The sequence below is a fragment of the Heloderma suspectum genome, chromosome 15, assembly GCF_057233095.1.
Source record: "Heloderma suspectum isolate Gila_16-S chromosome 15, 16-S_ref, whole genome shotgun sequence".
NCBI classification, from domain to species: domain Eukaryota; kingdom Metazoa; phylum Chordata; class Lepidosauria; order Squamata; family Helodermatidae; genus Heloderma; species Heloderma suspectum.
The window spans coordinates 19035313-19052442 of record NC_139472.1 but is presented as its reverse complement, the minus strand read 5'-3'; the positions used below and the strand labels follow the sequence as shown (position 1 = coordinate 19052442).

Genomic DNA, 17130 nt, shown 5'->3' with positions numbered 1-17130 from the left:
TGGGTCCAAGAAGGTGGGGATTCTTGCTCTAGAGCAGTCTCTCCCACCCTGGTGCCCTCCAGATGTGTTGGACTACAACTCCCATAATTTCTAGCCAACTATAGAACAACTCCCATCTGGAGGGCACCAGGCTGGGGAAAGCCGCTGAGAAAAAGCCCTGTCTAAATTTTGGCAATAGTGTATCTTGGCAGAAGTGACCCAGTGATACACACCTACAGGTTTCTTCAAAAATGGGGGATGTTATGAAGCACACATGAATCACAATGTACACGTGGATTACTTCGAGGAAATTTGCTGGATGGCAAAAGCTACTCATGCAAACTCTAAGACAGATTCATCCCGCTCCGTTCATAGATTACAAATAAAAACATACACAGCAAATGCACAAAATCACAAAGTGGACCGTCCATTTCCCCGATTCAGGAGGTGTTTGTTTGCACTGGAGCTTGATGCTGTCAGAGAGATGTAGCCTCAGCAACAATGCAGTTCAAACTGAGGGGCTCATGTAAGAGGCCAAGGGGAGACATGATAGAGGTGCACATAATTATGCGCGGTGTGGAGAATGTGGAGAGGGAGACATTTTTCTCCCTCTCTCCTAATACTACAACCCAATGGGGTCATCCCATGAAGCTGATTGGTGGGAGATTCAGGACAGATAAAAGGAAGCCCTTTGTCCCACAGCGTGTAGTCAAACTATGGAATTTGCTGCCACGAGGCTTGGCGATAGCCACCGATCTGGATGCTGGGAGTTGTAGTCCAATACATCTGAAAGGCACCCAGCCGGGGAAGGCTTTATTAGTCCATACCAGGGGTGGTCCATACCCGCCAGGGGGAGGAGAAATGCTCGACAGTTTGTCACAGGTAAAGCTCAGCATAGGTAGGGGTTGTAGCACAGCTTCTTTCTTTTTTCGTGAGGGATGGCGGGGGGGGGGTTGAACTGGCACCGCGAGTGGCAACAGCATCTGTTGTGTTGGTGGGCTGGCCCCCATTTTGCATCCTCCACATTGCAGGTGTGAGGGGGGTAGTGTGGTGTCCAGCATCAGGGAACAGGTGGGGTTCGTGGTGTGCTGAAATCTGTCCTCCAATTTCCTGAAAGTTTTCTTCCTCCATGAAAGCAGCTTCCATTGTTCTGCCTCAGTCTCAGGGTGTTATATAATCTATTTTTGTGATGTCTTTGAGCTTACCTGATCACTGTGAGGTGGCTGAGGGAGCAGTGCAGGTTTTTTTCTTTCTAGTATACACCTCACCATTGCCCTGCAGCCTCCCAGTCTGCCTTGTGCTTCCTGATCTGAAAAAGCCCTTTGGGAAGAATTGCCTCATGATGGGCTTTAACTGAAGTGTGGGAAGCCAAGGAGGCTGCAGGCTGCCAGAAAGATGAGCTTAAAATGAAAAACAAGACACTCACACACACTCCTTGACCACCTCCTAAGCTTATTTATTTGCTTGTTTATTTGTTTATTTAAAACCTTTGTATCCTACCCTATATCATTAAGATCTCCGTAAGGTAAGCGCAAGAAAATCCAACCCATGAGAATTTCTCCAAAATATGTTCCTAGGCTCAGACATCAGGAGGGCCACAAATTGCCCGTGCCTGCATTAGACATTACTAGTTCAGACCGCAGGACAGAGGTCTTGTCTACATATGCTGCAGAGTGAAGTGGTAGAGTCCCGAGATGGCAGCATGGACTGTACCACTTGGGACAGCAGATCAGAGGCTTATACGTGCAGCAGGAGGTGGGAGAGTCCTGGCGTGCTACTCTGGACTGTACCATTTCAGATATTAGGCTGGGAGTATTTTCTTCTTCCTCTTCTTAATGTTCCCCTACATTTGAGAGCCCTTGTTTCAGATGCATATTATGTCTCTCCCCCATCCCCTGCAAGCAAACAGGTTTGGGCAGTCAAGCTGCTACTCAAACGTCAGAGAATTATACCGTCAAGCGGCATATCAAGTTTCATTGCAGTATCATGATGCTCAAGGTAAATTTGCATTACAGTATGTGTGTGTCCAGATATTTCCTAGCTCTCTTGAAAGCCAGGGAAAGAATGGTTCAAGCTTGCTTTTGAACATGAAATGTAGAAGAATGCCCGGAATTTGACTGATTGATTGATTGATTTAGATTGAGCCAAAGAGCCCAAGGCAGCATACATGATCCTCCTCCTCTCTTCATTTTATCCCCACAACAACCTTGCAAGGTAGCTTAGGCTGAGAGTCAGTGACTGGCCCACAGTCACCCAGTCTCACAACATGAGAAAAAACGTAATACGACAACTTTAACGTATAAAAATGTGAATCAGTTTGAAACCGTTAAAAGCAATTAACAATAAAACATAGGGTCTGAGAAGATCAATATTGACTGGTTGATTTCATTTGAAACCTTGAAAGGCAGCTGAGAAATATCTTAAATTATTTATTTATTTGTTACAGTTATCCCACCTTTTCCGCCAAGGAGCCTAAGGTGGTATACGTGGTCCTCCTCGTCTGCATTTTATCCTCACAACAACCCTGTAAGGCAGGTTAAACTGAGAGTCAGGGACTAGCCCAAAGCCACCCAGTGAGCTTCATGGCCAAGTGGGGGCTAGAACCCTGGTCTGCTGGGTCCCAGTCCAACACTCTGAACACTGCACCACACTGGCTTCCATGCCACCATCCACTTTCATTCCAGCGGCCTCGTTCACATGTCACAATAACCCAGAATTTTGGAAACTTCTGGGTTATTGTGAACATGGTAGCAGGCTGGTGCACACTGCCTCAATGGTTCCGCTACAAACAGGAGTATCTAAAGCAGGGGTCCCCAACCCCGTGCCATTAAGCTCGCCACTCGCTGCCCCTTCGAAGAAAAGTGGAATAAAAACCTTGGAAAATGTTAGGCAGTCTTCTTTCTCTCCCTTTCTAGCCTCACTGTATCTATCCTCCCACCCACTTCTTTAGCTCACTGTTTCTCCCCCTCCTAACCTCTAGTTTAGCTCTTTCTCTACCCCCCCGCCTTCCTGTTTCACCCTCTCTCCCAGCCTTTAGCTTTGCTATTACTACACACACACACACACCTCTCTTTAGCCCACTTCTGCCTAGCCAGGCCCCCACCGCAGCCATTATGTGACTGGCCACATCCTCCGTGGGAGCCATTTTGTGGTGGCTCCCAGATTCCCAAATGTGCCCACAGGTCCAAAAAGGTTGAGGGCCCCTGGGCTAAAGAATCCAGAGTCACTCCTCGTTTGGCTCAGTCTTCTCCCAAAAGAGGGTCTATGACCCCCTGGCAAAGGCGAGGTACAGGCTGAAGGGGCAGGATTGCAGCTTGAGATCAACAGGCATATGGTCAAGGAACACCTAATGACTCTAAATGAGTTCAGATCTCCAGGGCCAGATGAACTGCACCCTAGAGTAATAAAGGAACTGGCAGAAGAACTCTCAGAACCGCTGTCTATTCTCTTTGAGAAATCATGGAGGACGGGGGAAGTGCCAGATGACTGGAGGAGGGCTAACGTTGTCCCTATCTTCAAAAAGGGTAAAAAGGAGGAACCTGGGAACTACAGACCAGTCAGTCTGACATCAATCCTGGGGAAAATTCTGGAGCAGATGATCAAGCAATCCATCTGGAAGCACCTTGACAACAATGCCGTGATTACTTGAAGCCAACATGGATTTGTCAAGAACAAATCCTGCCAGACGAATCTGATCTCATTTTTTGATCAAGTAACCTCCCTTGTGGACTGTGGGAATGCTGTGGACATCATACACCTCGACTTCAGCAAAGCTTTCGACAATGTGCCCCATGATATCCTGATGAGCAAACTAGCTCAAAGTGGGCTAGATGAAACAACGATCTGGTGGATCCACAGTTGGCTACAGGATCGTATTCCAAGAGTGCCAATCAATGGGATCTTCTCAAACTGGGGAGAGGTAACGATCGGGGTACCGCAGGGCTCAGTCCTGGGCCCAGTGCTCTTCAACATTTTTATGAGTGACTTGGAGGAGGAGGTGCAGGGAATGCTGATCAAATTTGTGGATGACACAAAATTGGACAGGATAGCTAATAACTTGGAAGACAGAAACAAAATTCAAAGTGATCTAATAGACTGGAGCGCTGGGCAGAAAACAACAGAATGATATTTAATAGAGATTAATGCCAAGTTCTGCACCTAGGAAAAAGAAACCAAAGGCACAGTTACAAGATGGGGGATAGGTGGCTTAACAACACTACAAGTGAGAAGGATCTTGGAATTGTTGTAGATCACAAGCTGAATATGAGCCAACAATGTGATGCGGCTGCAAAAAAGGCCAGTGCTCTTTTGGGGTGCATTAATAGAAGCATAGCTTCCAAATCCGGGGAAGTACTAGTTCCCCTCTACTCAGCACTGGTTAGGCCTCATCTGGAGTGCTGTGTCCAGTTCTGGGCACCGCACTTGAAGAAGGATGCAGACAAACAGGAGAGGGTTCAGAGGAGGGCAACGAAGATGATCAGGGGACTGGAAACAAAGCCCTGTGAGGAGAGACGGAAAGAACTGGGCATGTTTGGCCTTGAGAAGAGAAGACTGGGGGGAGATAGGATAGCGCTCTTCAAGTACTTGGAAGGTTGTCACAGGGAGGAAGGCCAAGATCTCTTCTCGATCATCCCCGAGTGCAGGACATGGAATAATGGGCTCAAGTGACAGGAAGCCAGATTCCGGCTGAACATCAGGAGAAACTTCCTGACTATTAAAGCAATACAATAATGGAACCAGTGACCTAGGGAGGTGATGGGCTCTCCACACTGGAGGCGTTCAAGAGGAGGCTGGACAGCCACCTGTCAGGGATGCTCTGACTTGGATCCTGCATTGAGCAGGAGGGTGGACTCGATGGTCTTATAGCCCCCTTCCAACCCTACTATTCTATGATTCTATGACTAGTAGTCATAGATGGTAGGAGGCTACTTCAAATAAATACTCCCTCTACCCCATGGATGAGCAAACCTTGATCATCAAGCTCAGTTGGATTCCACCACAGTAGCTTTGCCTGCAATTCTACGATTTTATGGAACTCTGACTTCTTTCTGTCCTGACAAGGTGGAGCTGGTGTGCTAGATTTCTACTTGCGGGGTTTACAAAAAAACACAACCCACCACTAACGACAGCAACAACAACATGGGGCAACTTCCAAAATGGTATCCCCTGCTTGCAGCCTAAGGTGCTGCTTGTAGGGCTGTCACACATCCCTGCTTCTTCCGCCAGCTGTATGAAGCCTTGGATCATTGCACAAGGCTGCTTTCTCCAAAATGCTGCATTGCAGCCTGGGCTGGGCCGGACCCCTCTTCTGCGACGAGACCCACGCCATCTTCTCGCCCGTTGCCATCTTTCTATGACAAACTGCTGTCCCTCCTCACTGCGCTACCATGGAGCTTTTCTCCGCACGCAGGCAAGATCTGCCAAGGTCACTGTCCTGCAGTTCTGCCCAAAAGAAAACAAAGAGAGGAAATTGGAATTAGTAGTGAGGCTCATCTGGTGCAATTAAGCACTGGCCTTAATGAGCAATTGGTGAGATACAAAGTGTATAAAGGAGGAAGGCTCTTGCCCAGTACAGCGAACATAAATGAAAGTGAGGTCATGGGGAAGGAATATACAGGGCCAGGTTGGTCATTGGACAAATAGGACATTTGTCCCAGGCACCAGCCCTGGAGCTGGTGCTTAGATGCCAAAATCCATGACTCCCTTTGTTCGGAGTGGTGCAACTGCCTGGCTGGGAGGGCCACCGTTGGGTTTTTTTCCTGACCGAGGTTCTGGGCCTTTAACATGTGCTCTGTGATGGGCCGAGATTCAACAGGGGCTGTTTTGATGCTGTGATGGGGGAAACTTCACCAGTTGGATTTGTTCCTGTTGTGAGCCAAGCTGTTCCAGACACACGAGCCGGGCCCCCTGGAAATGTCTCCATGGTGGAACAAAGGAGGCGATGCAATTTGCCTCTGGTTCCTCTGCTACTTTATGGCTCAGTGATCACCTTCAGTATCGCTGAAATGGGTTCACTGCGATCATAGATACACTAGGGGTGCAATCCCATCTGGACGCCCATCAGCCTCGTAAGCTAGCCACCCCAGTCTCCTCCCCTCCCCTCCCCGCCCCCCTTCCCCTCCTCTCCAAGCTCGTGTTTGCGAGCTTGTAGAGGCAGCTGGCATGGTTCTCTGGGATAATGTGGAATAAAAAGCAGGAAATAACACCGCAAAAGTGGTCGATTGAATGCGTAACGTGCCCCAACAGTTATCAGCGCACTTCAATATGGCTACAAAGCAGTAGTGTAGATCTCGCCTGCGGGAGCAGGAAAGGCGGCAGTGAAGACCTAAACTGAACATCAGAACACAAGAAGAACCCTGCTGGATCAGACCAAGGGCGCATCTAGTCCAGCATTCTGTTCACACAGTGGCTGACCAGCTGTCGACCGGGTACCCACAAGCAGGGCATGAGCGCAACAGCACCCTCCTGCCCATGTTCCCCAGCAACTGGTGTACAGAGGCTCGCTGCCTCTGGGTCTGGAGGGAGCACACAGCCATCAGGACTAGTAGCCATTGATAGCCTTCTCCTCCAGGAATTTGTCTACCCACCGTTTAAAGCCATCCAAATTGGTGGCCATCACTACCATGCTGTGTTAGCAAGTTCCAGAGTTTAACTCTGTGCTGTGTGAAGAAACCCTTCCTTTGATCTGTCCTGAATCTCCCGCCCATCAGCTTCATGGGATGACCCCATTGGGTTCTAGTATTATGAGAGAGGGAGAAAAATGTCTCCCTCTCCACTTTCTCCACACCAGGTATAATTTTGTAGGCCTCTGTCATGTCTCTCCTCACTCTCCTTTTTTGCAAGCTAAACAATCCCAGCTGTTGTAACCTTCCCTTACAGGGGAGATGCTCTAGCCCCTTGGTCATTCTAGTTGCCCAACTCTGCACTTTCCCCAGCTCTACAATATCCTTTTTTAGGTGCGGTGACCAGAACTGTACCCAGTATTCAAGTGTGGCTGCACCATAGATTTGTACAAGGACGGTATGATATTGGCAGTTTTATTCTCAGTTCCTTTTCTAATTATGCCTAACATGGAGTTTGCCTTTTTTTACAGCAGCCTCACGCTGGGTTGATGTCTTCATTGAGCTGCCCACCACAAACTGGGGCACATTCAGAGGGGTTTCCCCTCAGGGACCGGACTCCTAAAAACATGTCTGTCCCAGTGGATATGGGACTACTGGAGGGTATGGAGATGGTGAAAACTGAGGCAAGAGCTTCCAAAGACTGCCGCTTTTCCCGGTGTTTATTTTTCTTCCAGACCGCAGATCCCCATCAGTGGCTTTCCTCCAAATGCTTTCCATTCCTGACTTGCAATTTCCACAACCAAATAAAGCAGACTTCCCCAACCTGGGGCCCTCCTGATGTGTTGGACTGCGAGCCCCATCCTTCCCAGCCAGCATGCTGGGAGTTGCAGTCCAACACATCCAGAGAGCCCCAGGTTAAGGAAGGGTGATATAGAGAATCCCAGCATGTGTTTTTTAATTAACTCACAGAGGACTTGTACACTGCGAGGACCCAGTCTCTCTCTGTCTCTGTCTCTCTCTCATTCATGGCATCTCCTTGTGCCATCTCTGTCAAGAAGGTCTGGTGCAAGAAACGGGCAGGTGGGTTGCCAACTGACCAGAAAAACACTCACCTGGTTTGTTCCTCTGCCTTTAACAGAAGCTTGATTTGCAGAAATCAAGAAGCGACACTTTTCATGGCAGGTTGCTAAATAGGGTCACCTACTGCCTCAAACGGCTCTTAAAGAACAGCACTGGTGCCGCTCCAAAAGTTGGCAACGTTAGTCAAAGTTTAGGTTTTGGGCTTTCCTGCAGCAGTGTCCCCAAATCCAGAGTGGCACGTTTTCTCCCTATCACAGCGAATGGCAAGAAATCACGTAGGTGGGAGAAGTTAAATCAGTGTGCACAGGGAGAGATGGGGGCTAACCCTGATCCCTGCCCTGAGTGACCCCCAGCCATTGAAAACCAGGCCTGCTTTGATAGGCATAGCCAGAGTTCTGTCTCTCGGTCATGGGAAGGACGGGAAGTTGGAAAGTGACTTTTGTATAAAAATTTACACAACAAAAGTGCATAGAATAAATGGGGGGGGAGCAGGATTGCGCTTGCTGGCCCCTCTCCTGTCCTCCACAGTTGGAATCTGGAGGTCTGAACACAGCCAACATGCATGCTCTGTTCAGACTTTCAGATGAGCACATGGTGTCCGGGGACGGGCAGCAAGCATGAACCTGCTCTCTCCTTCCACATCATGTTCATCCATCACATAACTGTTGTCGTTCTTTCCAGGTGAATTTCAGCATTCATTGAGCACATGGGGTGGGGCAGGGGGGCAGAGCAGCAGCTCCACGCTTCAGGGGTCCTGGGCAAAGTCTCCTTGGTGCCCCCTTCTATTGGTGGGCCCCTGTGGGCATGCACCAGGCAGCAGCGGTGGGCAGAAGCGTTCAAGGGGTAAGCAGGGAACCTGGAGTCAGGATCAAAAAGAGCAATCCGGATTGGAGGAAAGGCCAGGAGGCAGAATCATAGGACAAGCCAGGAATAGGGATGTATGAGAGATTTGTTTCAGTTCGTATTTGATCTGGATTTACCTAGTTTACACCTTCCGGCCCAAACATGGACTCAGACACAATCTGTGATCTAAGTCCAAACTTTTGGACTTTGCAATGTGATTTGTGGACCCCCCCCCAAATGTATTCAACAGCATGCGTACATTTGAAAAATGTGTGTGAAAAATATGCATACTTCTGAACGATGCACACAAATGTGCTTTAATCAATGGGAGAAGAATGCGTATGTACACAGTGGATGTGTTCATTCAGAAAAATGTGCACAAAAATATGCACAGATTTTCCTGCAAAAAGAGGGGGGGAAACTTGCAATCTTATACAGAGTTGGAACAAGCTTTGAGAGGGAATTCGGAGAACTTCAGTGAGCTCGAATTTTGTTGATTCACACAGCCCTAGCTAGGAGGCAGGATCGAAGAGCAATCAGGATGGGAACACGGAGCAATCAAGGAGCAATTAAGATCAACAGGCAAACCAGGAGGCAGAACTGAAGAGGAAGCCAGGACTCAAGGAAATACAAGAGGCACTCCAGAACTCAAGTCGGCTTTGATGCCCAAACAAAGGGCCATTGAGACCGGAAGCTCTCTTATACTCCTTCCTCTCTAGGAGGAGCCAATCACCAGCCTCGGTGGGCAGAGCCATCCCAGAGCCAGAAGGTTCTCCACTGAGAGGGTGCAGTTCTGCAGACTTCAGCTCCGAAGCCCAGTCCTAGCTGCACCATTGATGAATGCACAGTTTGGGGGCAGGACTCGTCGGTGTGATCCAGCTCCCCTCCCTCCACACATTCACTGAACGCCGAGTGCCATCCAGTAGGGGCTTCTGTGATCAAGGCTCAGGAGAGGAGAACGCTGTCGGAGAACAGAGCGGCCCAGATTGATGTGATTTCATGGTATTGTGCTGTAAACCACTTCGATGTTCTTAGGCATATTGGAAGCTGCCTTATACTGCGTCAGTCCCTTGGTCCGTCTACTTCAGAACTGCACCAGGGATGCAGAAACGTCTGCATGCATGCAAATCATGTGCTCTACCACTGGCTTAGGACCCTTCCCGTATGGGTTTAGCAAGGAAATAAACACATACATCGTAGACCAATTGCTGTTACGAGATAGGCAGGCATTGGCCTAAAACGGAGGCAAGCAAAACGGTGATGGCTGAAGGCAAAGAAGTAAAGTCCACAGCCTCTCTCTGTTTAAGTCAGAGAACAGATTGCTGTTGTCAAATATGGGAATGAGGCAATCGGCAGAAGTTGGGTGGTCAGCTCCACAATCTTGTTTTGGGCCTGCCCATGAAGGACCGGCTCTGTGCCCGTATCAGCGTTGTGGTGGAGAGCATAAGCCGTGGGCCCGGAATCCGCATCTCTCCCATGCTGTCAACTGCATATGATGTCTTCAGGAAGCTGCTCTCTTAGACCGTCACGCGAAGGATTACAGAGGAAGAGTATGTGACATTCCCGAAGCACCTAAGCAAAGAGGCATGCAGATACTCAGCAGTTGTAACTCCTAAGTTGTAACTTAGTTGTCCCTATGTTGTCCCTAAGTTGTAACTTAGGGAGGTGGTGGGCTCTCCCACACTGGAGGCGTTCAAGACGAGGCTGGACAGCCACCTGTCAGGGATGCTCTGACTTGGATTCATGCACTGAGCAGGGGGTTGGACTAGATGGCCTTGTAGACCCCTTCCAACCCTACTATTCTATGATTCTATGTAACCGTGCAGAGTCCTTGGGGCAGAGATCTGCTTTTGTTGCTGCCACTTAACTCAGCTTAACCCAGCCTGGTGACCTCTGGATGTGTCTGACTACAACTCCCATCATTCCCAGCCATCATGGCCAATGCTAGTTGGAGTGATGGGAATTGCAGTCCAACCTATTGGGAGTGCACCAGGATGGGGAAAGACATTATAGCTTATTTCCCTGTAAAGTCCCCTATCAAGTGATGGTTTTATGTTAACAATGGCCTAACAGAGCCAGACCGAGCACTGGGCAGGATCCGGAGCCACATTAGGGCCCTGCTTGGACTGTGGCCCCAGATTGGATCCTCTCCAGGTGAGGAGGCTCCATGAAATCCGTCCAGGTCATGGTCCAGATCTGAGGGGGCAAAACAGATTCTCGTGGGCTCCCTCCTAGCAGTAGACCCCGGCAAACGCCGGGTAGGGTGGCGAACAACTAGCCACCCTTTGAATTTCCCACAAGGGAAACCCCCAATGATGCTGGTTCAGAGGCCTTGTGGGAAATTAAGGCTGCCTAGCGCCAGCAGCCTGGAACGGCTTGGAGTGCTGAGCCAGGAAAAAACAGTTAATGGGGGGTGGGCCAAGCCGAGCATCAGCAGTGGGCTCTGTCGGGGCCCTGGCAACTGCTCAAAGATGCCCTGGGCTGCTTGAAGTGCAGGGAGGAGCCCGACGCACCGCTCTGTGGACCAGGCCAAGGAGGAAGGCAAGCGTCCTGGGGGTTGCACCAGCTCCGGCCAACCCAGGGGCTGCATACTCCCTGCCTATTGCAGGGGCCGATGTTGCGCTCCCTGTCGCATAGGCTGAGCTGGCACTGTCCCCCCCCCGCCCCGCCACGCTGCCCAACTGTCGGTCTCCTGCAGTACGCCGGAATGCGCCAGTTGGCCGCCTCCCTCTCCCCGAACACTGGCTCACGGCTTGCCCAGGCTGCCGGGCCCGTGGCAGCGAGCGTGGTCAGGACTGGCCACCCTCCACAGCCTGCCCGGGCAGGCGGCCCTGTCCCGGCAATTTCAGACGAAGCCGAGCGCAGTCCCAGCGGAGGAGCTGGAGGAAGCCTCCCGGCTCTTGGCAAGCAGAGTGCATGCCTGTCAGAGGGGCCAGCGTTCGGGCATGCCACACGAGGCAGCCTACCGCTCTGGGGAAGACGCGCTGTCATCTGGGCTGGCATCAGCAATGGCGGCATCATGGCTGCTCAGCTCAGCAGCGAAGAAGCGTCTTCCATCGAGACACAAGGGGGGCTGGGGGGGGAGAGAGAGGTTGGAAACAGGTTGGAAAGAACGTTTGCAGCCTCTCGAGAAAAGAGCTGTTCTCTGTCCTGACTCACCACGCAGTCACTGGCCTACGTGACGGCTGGGATGATGCTTTGAGCTGCAGTCAGCAGGGATAAGAGGAGGCACCTCTTGGCAAGGCCATGAAAGAGAAAGGCATCCCCTGCCATATATGGCTTTCTCCTAGTTTTATGGCACAGTCCCATGCATGTCTACTCAAGGTCCACGCTCTCTTTTTAAGATTTTCCACCGCTCTCAGTTTCGGCTATTGGTGCTATTTTAATGTTTCGAAAATGGTTTAAAATCGTTCCTTTAAATAATCGAACTGTTTTAAAGTTTTTTTAATTCAAAAAAGGTTTAAAATGGTTGCACGTTTTAAGTGTAAGTCGCCTTGGGGGCTCTATTTGGACCAAAAGACGACTCATACATTTACAAACGAATAAATAAAAACGTATCACAGGTGAAAAGGGAGACCCTCATGGAATACCCCTTTCATTCTCACTGCCCGAGTCACATTATCCACGTTATGCATTGCTGTAGGAACTGTTCCATTGATTTAATGGCATATTTATTTATTCTGCAATAGCCTGTCCAGGGGCCTGGAGCCAGCATGCAGCATCTTTGAGCCTGTGGTGGGGTCCCGGGGTCCCAGAAGGATTCGCTACTACTGCAACCAGTCCTGGCCTGTGCCATTATCATCATCATCCCCCTGGCACCAGCAGTAGCACTGAGTCAGGTGGCTGGTAGGGTGGTCATGTGTCCTCTTTTACAGAGGACTGTTCTGTCTTTGAAGGTGTCCTTTATTCGAAGGATGTTCCTGTGCAATTCTGGTTTAAAGATAAAGAACAGTAAGAACCACAGCCCAATCGCCAGTGAGCGCCTGGAGAGCAGACTGAACTGGCAGGCACATGGGTCACCTGGTCACCATCTTTCACACTATGGTGAGATGTCCCTCTACTCAGCACTGGTTAGGCCTCATCTGGAGTACTGTGACCAGTTCTGGACACCACCCTTCAAGAAGGATGCAGACAAGCTGGAGAGGGTTCAGAGGAGGGCAACAGGGATGATCAGGGGACTAGAAACAAAGCCCTGTGAGGAGAGACTGAAAGAACTGGGCCTGTTTAGCCTTGAGAAGAGAAGACTGAGGGGAGATAGGATAGTGCTCTTCAAGTAAAGGTTGTCCCAGAGAGGAAGGCCAGGATCTCTTCTCCATCATCCCAGAGTGCAGGACAAGGAAGAATGGGCTCAAGTGACAGAAAGCCAGATTCCGGCTGAACATCCGGAAAAACTTCCTGACTGTTAGAGCAATACGACAATGGAACCAATTGCCTGGGGAGGTGGTGGGCTCTCCCACATTGGAGGCATTCAAGAGGAGGCTGGACAGCCACCTGTCAGGGATGCTCTGACTTGGACTCCTGCACTGAGCAGGGGGTTGGACGTGATGGTCTTGTAGGCCCCTTCCAACCCTACTATTCTATGATTCTATGAAGCTGGACAGCCACCTGTCAGGGATGCTCTGACTTGGACTCCTGCACTGAGCAGGGGGTTGGACTCGATGGCCTTGTAGGCCCCTTCCAACCCTACTATTCCATGATGCTATGATCCTGCATTTCAATTTCAGTAATAATAATGTTTTTTTCAGCGTGCATCTACGCACATCAGTTAGCATGTGCAAACGCTATGGAGATCACTGAGCCCTTTTTGGGTGCTGCGTTTCCTCTTTATCGGCGATTCATATGTAGCCACCTTGTGACGTGCTTGCACAGCCGTTTTAAGTCCCCCAAATGCAGTCACGATGGAGGCACTTTCCAGCCACCTGGTCTAGCGCTTCTGTCACCTGACAGGTGCATCACTGCTGGGTTGTTTGTTAACGCTGCTGCCGCCAGGGTGATGAATGAGCTGGCTACTCAGTAGCGGCACTGGTAGCCAGAGCTTGGAGTTCTTTGTCAGTACGGCCAGCTAGGTCGTCCTCTGTTGTTGCCACCTGGCGCAGAAGAAGACCATGGCTCTGGGGCAACCACATCACCCAGGCTGGGGACACATTTGCACAGGCCCTGCCTTTACTGAGTTAGGGTGCAATCCTATTAAAGTTTAGACAGAACAAATTCCTGTCGGTGTGGTGTAGTGGCTAGACTGTTGGACTGGGAGTTGGGAGATCCAGGTTCTAGTCTCCACTCAGCCATGAAGCTCACTGGGTGACTTTGGGCCAGTCACAGACTCTCAGCCCAACCTACCTCACAGGGTTGTTGTTGTGAGGCTAAAATGGAGAGGAGGAGGATTACGTTCCTTAAGGAGAAAAAAAAGGCGGGATATAAATGTAATAAATAAATAGTCCTACAACGGCTGAGGCATGCTGGGAGTTGTAGGACTTCTTTTCTGTCTAAGCACACATAGGGTTGCGCCCTTAAAGACTAGGAGAGGGTTTATTACAGTCAGGTGGCCGCTGATGCATTGCCAAAACAGAGGACACGCATCCCCCCAAAAAGGGGATGAAAGAGAACACTGATGTGCATAGAATCTGCATATGCTAATGTATACCTATCGATGCAAACTGAGAAAGAATTATTCCAATTCATATAGAAATACAATACAGCTCGCCATAGTGTGGAAGGCTGTGACTAGGAGCCCTGGGTCGCTTCCTGTCCAGGTGCTCGCTCGTGATGGCCAACACTGAGTCTGGTTCTTTTACCTTTAAAACAGAACTGGACCGGATTGTCTTTCAAATAGGGGATGCCTTCAAACAAAGGACCGTCCTCTGTAAAACAGGGCAGCCTAATAAACAGCTGTCCGGATGTGTCGGACTGCAAGTCCCATCACCCCCCCAGCCAGCATGGCTAACATCACCCCCCCAGCCACCCCACGTTCTCCAAGTTCTCCTATTACAAGAGAGGGAGACAAATTCTCTCTCTCCCTTTCTGCAGGCTCATGTTTTGGATCCAGTCCTACAGTAGAAGCACTCCATGCCGGTGCTTCTCTTTCCCCCATTGACCAGCTGCCTGGGTGGCACGTCCCCCCCCCCAGTCTAGGGATGGCATATTTTCGGGATGGATGGCTACGAACGAAAGACACTTTTCTGCACGTAGGAGTACCGTCCCCATCCGTGCAGTGTGTGTGTACGTGTGTGTTGGTGGAATGGTCCAGCTCCAGTTTGGAGGGGGCCCTTGACAAAGAGCCCCTCCTACACTGGGGGCCTCCCGGCTGCAGGCTCATCTGCCGGTGGTGGTGGGCCTCTGCGAGCCACCATTTGACCTTCGCCACTGAGCCCTGGAACACCTGACCTCGTAGTGCCACTCTGGGGCATTGTAGGGGATTTAAATGGTGCCTCGTAGACCCATCCAGCCAGTGCAGGCGGCCCAGGGGGAGGCATTGGCTTTGGTGGGCTTTGTAAGGTGGTAGGGCCTTCTTGGGTGCTTCCAGATGAGGCTTTTATGGTGCCCATCGGCCTGCCTCATTCATGGAATTCTGGGGCTGGGGGGGGGCGGTCTGGACACTGACATCTTCAACTCGTAACCTTCCCATGTTTTCCCACTGCTTCTTCGGTCTTTTTTCTTGCCGCCAAGAAACAAAAAAGACGGGAGGGTGCTGTCGCGCTCCTGTCCTGCTGGTGGGTTTCCCGCGGGCAGCTGGTTGGCCACTGTGTGAACAGAATGATGGACCAGATGGATGCTTGGCCCGATCCAGCAGGGCTCTTCTTATGAATAGCTGCACGAGGCCTTTTAACTAGTAGTGCTAGGAGCCCTCCTTATGGAAGCATCTGTGGTGAGAACATGGTCCGTTGGCATGGAAACCGCATCGTTTAGGATGCGCTCCCCTTCTTGGACAGAATGTAGTAGTAGTTTAGGTCTACAGCAGCCTCCCTCAACCTGGTGCCCTTCAGAAGTTTTGGACATCAACTCCCATCTGGCCAATGGTCAGGAATGCTGGGAATTATAGTCCAAAACATCTGGAGGGCACCAGCTTGGCGAAGACTGGATGAAGGCATTAGTAAACAAAAGACGGTTAAAGGCGTGTTTAGACAGAAAAAGTCCTACAATGGCTGGCGAATGCTGGGAATCGTAGGGTTTTTTTTGTTTAAACATGCATAGGATTGTACCCTAAGGGAGGGGAGACATAATAAGGTCTATACAATTTTGCATGGTGTGGAGAACGTGGTCAAAGATATGTCTGCCTCCCACTCTCATAAAACTAAAAATTGGGGGAGGGCACCCAGTGACATTGACTGGCAGTAGATTCAGCACAAGTAAGGGAAAGTCCTTCTTCACACAATGCATATGTAATTTGCAGAATTTGCTACTACAAGGAGTGGTGATGGAACCCTGGTTTAGGAGGCTTTAAGAGGGGACTAGATGTGTACATGGAGGAAATGTCTATCAATGGTGGCTAAATGGAGCCTCCTGTCTCAGGGGAAGTGTACCTCTGAATAGCAGTTGCTGGGGGTCAGATAGCAAGTGGGGCTAATACCTTCACCCCCTACTTGTGGGTTTCCCAGAACTATCTGTCCAACCACTATGGGAAACCAGATGCTGGACTAAATCGTTCCTTTGGTCTGATCCAGCAGAGCTCTTCTTATGTCATATCCAGGCTATACTACTGTGAAGTGCTCTCCATGGGGCTGCCTTTGTAGATGACTCAGAACTTCGACTGACACAGAATGTGGCTGCTCAGAGGTTTGTTGGAGTCAGATCTTATTACATCAATACTGTACCAGTTGCACCAGTTACCAGTGCATTTCTGAGCCAATTCAGAGTGCTGGTCTTCTTGGGCAAGTTATTTGATGGACTGCTACACCGTATGAATATGCCTGTGCCTCAAGATCAGCGCTGAAAGACCTCCTCACTGGTCCACCATTAAGATCAGCCAGTCTGGCAGGCAGTAGTGCCGGGGACTTTTTGGTGGTGGCCTCACACGTGTGGAATTCCCTCCCAAGGGATGTACAGTTGGTCCAGATCGATGTCTGTCTTTAAAAGGAGTTTGAAGACTTGCTTGTTTCAACTGGCATTAACTGCGTGATTTTGCTGATCTGCCTTTTATCTTGGTGCTGGTTTCAACCATGCTTTTAAAAGTGGTTTTATAGGCAATGCTGCTGGCGTGGGTTTTGAAATGTTTGCTATTTTTAGACTGTGTTTTAAACTGCGTTATACTGTAGAACTTGTGCTTTATCACTTGTGCTTTCATTGTTTGAAAGCCACCTTGAGAGGACCTTTCTTGAAAGTTGCCTGAGAAATATCATAAATCAATAAAGGTTTCTACGAAAATCATATTGCTCGACCAAACCAATGTTTCCAATTCATTTCACCCTTGCTCCAATTTGTATGAATGTATGTATTCTTTTCTTATAAACATTTATATACTGCCTTATCTGCTAAAAAACCATCAAGGCAGTATACAACAATGTAAAATAATAAAAGCTGAAAACAATGAAAACAAGAACATTAAAAATAGTAAAAACGTTAAAACAATAAAATAGTGAAAACATTAAAACAATAAAACTACATATTTTTTATGTAGGATACAGGATACTAGCACATTAGTGTTCAACTGTCGCTCTCATGTATTGTATAA

General features: G+C 49.6%; 1 long non-coding RNA gene across 1 annotated transcript; it reads left to right on the top strand.

Annotated features, from left to right (window-relative positions):
- Nucleotides 1-684: 684 nt before the first annotated feature.
- LOC146335455 (uncharacterized) lies at nucleotides 685-16838 on the top strand. The gene is made up of 3 exons (XR_014786087.1): nucleotides 685-861; nucleotides 1882-1977; nucleotides 16150-16838. It is a non-coding gene; the product is annotated as an uncharacterized LOC146335455 (long non-coding RNA).
- Nucleotides 16839-17130: the final 292 nt, after the last annotated feature.